This window comes from Lactuca sativa, chromosome 3, assembly GCF_002870075.4.
Source record: "Lactuca sativa cultivar Salinas chromosome 3, Lsat_Salinas_v11, whole genome shotgun sequence".
NCBI lineage: Eukaryota > Viridiplantae > Streptophyta > Magnoliopsida > Asterales > Asteraceae > Lactuca > Lactuca sativa.
The window spans coordinates 37,119,304-37,125,817 of NC_056625.2; the positions used below are offsets into that span (position 1 = coordinate 37,119,304).

At 30.7% G+C, this 6,514-nt stretch overlaps 1 long non-coding RNA gene across 2 annotated transcripts; it reads right to left on the reverse strand.

The window, feature by feature from the left end:
• Positions 1 to 700: 700 nt before the first annotated feature.
• On the reverse strand, positions 701 to 2,960 carry LOC111876378 (uncharacterized). 2 transcript variants are annotated; one of them, XR_002845002.2, is made up of 3 exons: positions 1,619 to 2,894; positions 1,323 to 1,410; positions 701 to 966 (listed from the first exon to the last, which is right to left on the reverse strand). It is a non-coding gene; the product is annotated as an uncharacterized LOC111876378 (long non-coding RNA). The 2 variants fall into 2 exon arrangements; XR_002845001.2 differs by having other exon boundaries at positions 1,323 to 2,960.
• Positions 2,961 to 6,514: the final 3,554 nt, after the last annotated feature.

The window sequence follows — 6,514 nt, forward strand, 5'->3', positions numbered from 1 at the left end:
AAATAATAATAATAATAATAATAATAATAATAATAATAATAAACATATGGTACATCTTGGTCCAATTTATTCCAAACATCGAATGATCTCAAAGATTTATTGTTAGTCTTTAGGGTACACAGTTTATCTTTTAACCAAACCAATGTTATCAACTTTGGCTAGACCTTTGCACACTATACTCGTGAAAAGTGGTCCCTCTTGGATGGATACCTTAGATTTTTTCCTATTCACATGACTAACACTTGGGTGATGCGGACCGCCAGCCGTTTTCGGCAAATTCATATTCCTAAATATACATAATCAAACCCTACACATATTCGTGTAGTAACATGTCTCAATAGGTCATTGGTAGGTATTTAGTGGATATATACAATCTCATACAACTAGAAAACAAGTAATTATAATTACTTGTCAAAATTCTATATAGAATATGTTAAAACCCATAGAAACCATGGACAACAAAGAAAAACACTATTTATAATTTAAACCCGTAATGAAAAATCAAATATTTATAAACCAACCCAATTATAATTATTTAAAACATGAAAATTAATATACTTACAACTAGAGCCAAATTTTAAATTACTTCTATGAATATGCAAAAATCTCAAATAATATGAGACTTTTAACTTAAGCAATCAGAGGAAAACATTTTTAAAAATTAATCCATCCAAGTACAACTCACAAAAAATACTATATATATGGTAAAATAGCTTGTAACATTAGCATAGAATTAGAAAGTAATATTGTAACATTAGCATGTTAACATAAAAAGTACGACAACAGAAAAAACATATAAAAATGTGGAACAACATTGGTAACATAAATAACATATTATTGTTAATAGAAGAAATTGCCTGAAAAGTGTTTGAACATACAACCGATACCCATGCTCTTCATCCTGGACTTGAGGAGCCAAGGCCCCCACAGTGGACGTATCACGTAATAAAGTCGGAAATATTGATCCTATGTTGACAGTGATTTATCGATTAAAATCAATTTAATCAAGTGTAGTCATGTTAAATACCAAATAGAAAGTGCATGTCAAAAGAGAATGAAAAAAAAGTAAATTACGTTTTCAGTCTGTGTGTATAATCGATTTTTATAAATTTGGTCTCAAAAAGTTTATTTCGCTATTTTAGTCCTTATTTGAAGTTCTTGTGACATCATTATACATTGAATTTTATAAAATTTTACATGTTTTGATATCTCAAGTACTATGAGTTCATCAATGTTATTCCCAGGCCACACATAAAAGTGAAATCAAAGAGAGAAAAATATCACATTAGACACAAAAAGTGACAAAAACAACAATGTCATACCTCTGCAGCTCCATGAAATTTAGTTAGTGGATCCACTAACTATATGTACTACATATATTATACCGGCCAAAACCATCCAAGTTGTCCCCTAAACAAAATAAAAGTTAAAAAAAAAAATTAGTAAATGGGTACATACTATACTTCCTTTATCAAAATAGGCCATATAGTTTATCTCTGGTGCTTGTTGTTTTATAATACAACGCGAAAATTGGTTAGATTTTTCATATTAGAATATGCCTTGATAAGAAAAATACAAAGCATATAAATAAAATAGTATAATTATAAAAGTAACATACCAATGACTTTTAGATCAGGATACTGAGGTCATTGCATTATGAATGGAACACTATCATTGAATAATATGTACCATGTCTGCTCACGCACACCACATAAAAAATAATTGATTCACCCAATAAGAAACCTTTATTTGAACATGTAATAAGGTGAAACAGGTGGAATTTCTCTAGTAAACTCTAATTGTGTAATAACACATGTAATGTGTAGTAAAACATGACATTGTGGATCTGCACACCGAATCATGAACTATGTTTTCAATGGACTGCCTCATGGACAATTCCCTTTTCTATCCCTAATCTCCTCTTTTGGTGTAATCTACTACTATCAAAGACACAATGTCCATCAATTATTGATTCAAATACCCCTGCATGCGAAATTTTTCAGTAACAACAAAATCATATAAATAGTTGTAGGAACCACTGTTAAAAAAACTTACTTGTAAGTTCCACCAATTATCTTCGTTACATCTTCCTTTCGGATAATGATGATCTTTAATATCTGATAATAGAAACCAACTTGAATTTCTACATAGTCAATTCCTAATAACTCCTAAATCTAGATAGCTCTAAATCCAAACTTCTCAATCAATAACAAAAAAGACCCACAAAAACGTAAAATATGGAACACAAAGCCCAATGGAAAATCTCCTACAAAGAAACAGAGAAATTTAAAGACACATCATCCAAAAATAAGAAAACATAAATTTTTTTACCTCTGACTATTTCATGTTTGATTTCTGCTAGCTCAGAGATTTGCTTGATTAATTTTGGTTGGGGGCAAAAGCTTGAAACATGGTGCTTACCAGAGGATTAGGGTTCATAAATCAGAGAGGATGAAACAACGATGTTCCACCTAGTCCTAGGCCTCAGAATACCATCATTTTCCATTTGGCAGTCCAACTCAAAGTCAAAATCAAACATTACCCTAAATAATAAAAAATTGGGAAACAATTTACCTGGTTGAGATGATATAGTGACAAAATTTGAGGAATCAATTATCTATTTCTATCCATTTGAGGTTGGATTCGTTTCTGATGCGTCGTTCCCGACTACTTTCAGTCTTCAGCGTGAGATTTCTAGAGAAGAAGATTGTGGAAACCGATGGGAATTTTGGAGTTGATTTAGTGAGATTACCTACGTTATTTAAGCCGATCTCTTGCCGATAAACCGGTAAATCTAGGAAATTGGGGAGCATGATCCTCGCAAAAGAAGTTGCCATAGGTTGAATAGTAAACTCAATTAGAAATGGGGACCAAGAAATTCAGGTTACTTGTTAAAATCTTGAAAATAGTGAAAATAAGATAGCATTAGTTACCAAACAATTCAAACCTGGATTACTATTGTTTCCCGAAAACATGGAAATTTAAATTTACATTTAAATGTTATATGAAACCAAAAAAATATAGTAAGTTGAAAAAAATCGGGATTACAATTTAACTTTAATTTAATTTAATGTTTATAAGAATTATTCATAAAATGACACGTGACAGCTTAGCATGGTAGAAAAAGGACATGTGGCACATTAAAGGTTTTGTTTATTAAAGGAGGTAGATGTACCACATAAGTTGTCAGAATTTTTTACATTTGTTGCACTTCAAAAGTATTTGATACCGATATAAGCATCATTAAACACTTATTTCTTTAATTTTATAAATCGAAATGATTACAAGGTACGTTTTAACTTTTATATACTTCCTCCATCCCAAAATTATTGTCCACAGACAAAAAACACACATATTAAAAAAACTATTAATTACCACTAACTTTATACAATAAAATGACAATTTTATCATTACTTTGCATTTAATGTTTTGTTAAATGCTTAGTTGGTTAAGTAATAATAAGGGGTATTTTGGTAAAATGTTATTTATTTTTAGAAGTTAACAATTATTTTGGGACAAACCAAAAAGGAAAGATGGACTATAATTTTGGGACGGAGCGAGTATATATATATATATATATATATATATATATATATATATATATATATATATATATATATATATATATATATATATATATATATATATATATAGGAGATGATCAAATGAGAACACCTAAAAGGTTGAGAACGCGAGAACAGTTGTAGATCAATCATTTTATGAGGGCATAAATGGAAATTTACCATCTAAATAAATTATGATTTCCTAAATTTTAGTGATTATGATGAAAATTACCCAAAATATCTCATTTTTTAGATATTTTCTTTTTAATGAACCAATAATTAATAAAATCATGATTTAATGTCTATGTATGAAAACGTTTTTTTTTTTTTTTTTTCGTTTTTCATTTTTATGTTTCATTTTTAGAAATCAAATATCAAGAGAATGAATAATTTATCGGTTTACCTCATTTATTTTTAAAAAAAATATCTTCATAAATAATGATTTATACATTTCATTTTGAAATGAATAAAATTGTAAATTGTAAATGAATTAACTCGGTTGTATTTAAGAATACACTTGTATAATCATAAATGAATAAAACCCGAAAAAAGATTATAAAATCAACTAAAATGATACTCATATATAAATAAATAAAACATATTTATATTCATATAAGAATATAATTATAATAGTAAATGAATAAGTTACAATATAAACTTTTTTGACACGGAAACTAGTACTACAATTACAATCATAAATGAATAAAACATATTTGTGCTCCTTTGACAGAGGTGTTGGTGTCAGTGTTTCATTTGATAAATCTCCCACCTTCCATTATATGTATGTTTATTCACTGTATCTGCAAAAATGTTAAACAAACAATTATGTATAATTATATAGTTATTCACACATAAGTACACTGATATTCACAAATGAATACACTGTTATTCATAAATAAATACAAAATAAAAATAGTGTAAAAATTATCATTTCTTCATAAAATGAATACTCCTAATTATAAATAAATACACTTATTTATCACACATGAATACCTTAATATTCATAAATAAATACAGTTATGCAAACATAAATTCACACATAAATATATTGATATTCACAAATGAATATAAGAAAATAGTTGTTACCCTTTTGTTTCAGCCCTCAATTCATCTCTTTTCACATTTTTTTTGTCACGTATTACCATACCAAAAGTACCCTTTTAATGCTTAATTTGCTAGTGAAATCAAAGACAAAGAACAACTACAAAAAATTACCTTTCTAGTCAAAGTTAGTTGTTGAATTTTGAGTAAATCAAGACCCAAGAAACCTCCATTGAACCCACTTTTTGATGTTGATTGCAATATGTGATTCCAAAGATCAGGATATATGGGTGAAACCAACAAATAGTGAATAAAAACCATAGGCTTAATAAATGGAATGAATGAACAGCAAACGATAAAAGATGGGCTCAATAACAGTAATTTGTAACACTTTTGGAAATTGGACTAAACAGTCACCTTGCCAAATCTCTGGGTACCGAACTAAAAAAAAATAACTCATCTTCTTGATATAATCGCTGAAAGCCATTCTTTAACTTTTAAAGTCAAAATTAGATTCGATGCAAGAAACTGTGAATCGCAAGTTCCAATTAAGAGCCAAAAGAAATTTCAATTCAGTTAATTAAATCCGATTTTGAGTTACAGTTCCGAATACCATCTGATTCATGTGTATTGAAAAAAATAAACCTTAAATAAACAGAATATTAACAGCAATAAACCTTAAATGATTCAAAAATAATTTCGTCTTGGGAATGGATTAACATAAATAAACCAGCTTCTAAATTCCCTATCAACTTCAGAGTTATGGTGATCGAAGATGAAGCGACAAGTTCGATCATCGGGGAGTTTGTGTAACGTCTGTAGATCCGAGCTAGTCAATTTAGAGATAATAGTGGTCGAAAATGACTTTTCGGCAAAATATTATTTATAATAAATAGTTTTAACCAAGTTGTAGAATATGTCTCAAGGGTTCCGTACATATAAAGAACACCGAAATCCGAGTTATAACGAAGAAGTTATGGCCCGTCGAAGTTTTTCGGCAAAATAGGCACGGCACCGGGAGACATAAATAATGAATTTAAGATAGAGGAATTTTTAGCCTTAGTGAAATAAACAAAAGTTGTAGTATACATTAAACCGAGAACATACGAAAAAAGAACGCCCAAATCTGACTTCGTATGAGGAAGTTATGATTTTTCTAAGATTTGACATAGCAGTGCACGGCCCGAAACTCGAATTTTAGTTCGAGCGGTTTTTGGCTTATGCAACCTTACTGAGAGTTGAATATCTCATTAATAGGAACTCAACGGTAAAAAGAAAGACGAAAACGAAGTCCGTATGAAGGAGTTACGAATTCTTCGCGGTCATTTAACAGTCTAATCTCCTCGTACTGTTAAATTTAAGATCGGTCGAGAATTAGCCAACGGCGTCTAAATGAAAGTTGTAGATCTTGTTTTTACCTACACGTGGATATAAAGAACGTCGAAAACGGAGTTCGTATACGAAAGTTATGAATTTTTGAAAATCGGTTGATTTCCACCTTATGTGCGATGCCACGTGTCAGCACCAGGCTGTGTCTGGCTGTAGCCAGCCTGGCTCACGACGTGAGCACCTTAAAACTCACGACGTGAGTGACCCTCCAGCCTCCTATAAATAAGAGTTGAAGCCCTCTTCATTCCTCACACCTCCCCTCACTTCCCTCTCTCTCTCTAGAACTTCTCTCTAGCCCCGAAACCCCCCGAAAAGCCTAGGGAACCTCCCTAGCACGAGGCGGAAGCCCCGGAGCGCCCGAAGGCTCCAAGAAGAAGAGCCTTTCGGCTCGGAAATGTTGCTCCATCGGAGCCCGATTTTCTTTAAAACCCGCTGTAAGTGAGCTACGCCTATGCTATTTTAAATATAGCTTTTAAATAATTATAGTAATGTTATTAGGTCCCTTAAAATAGTTATTTGGG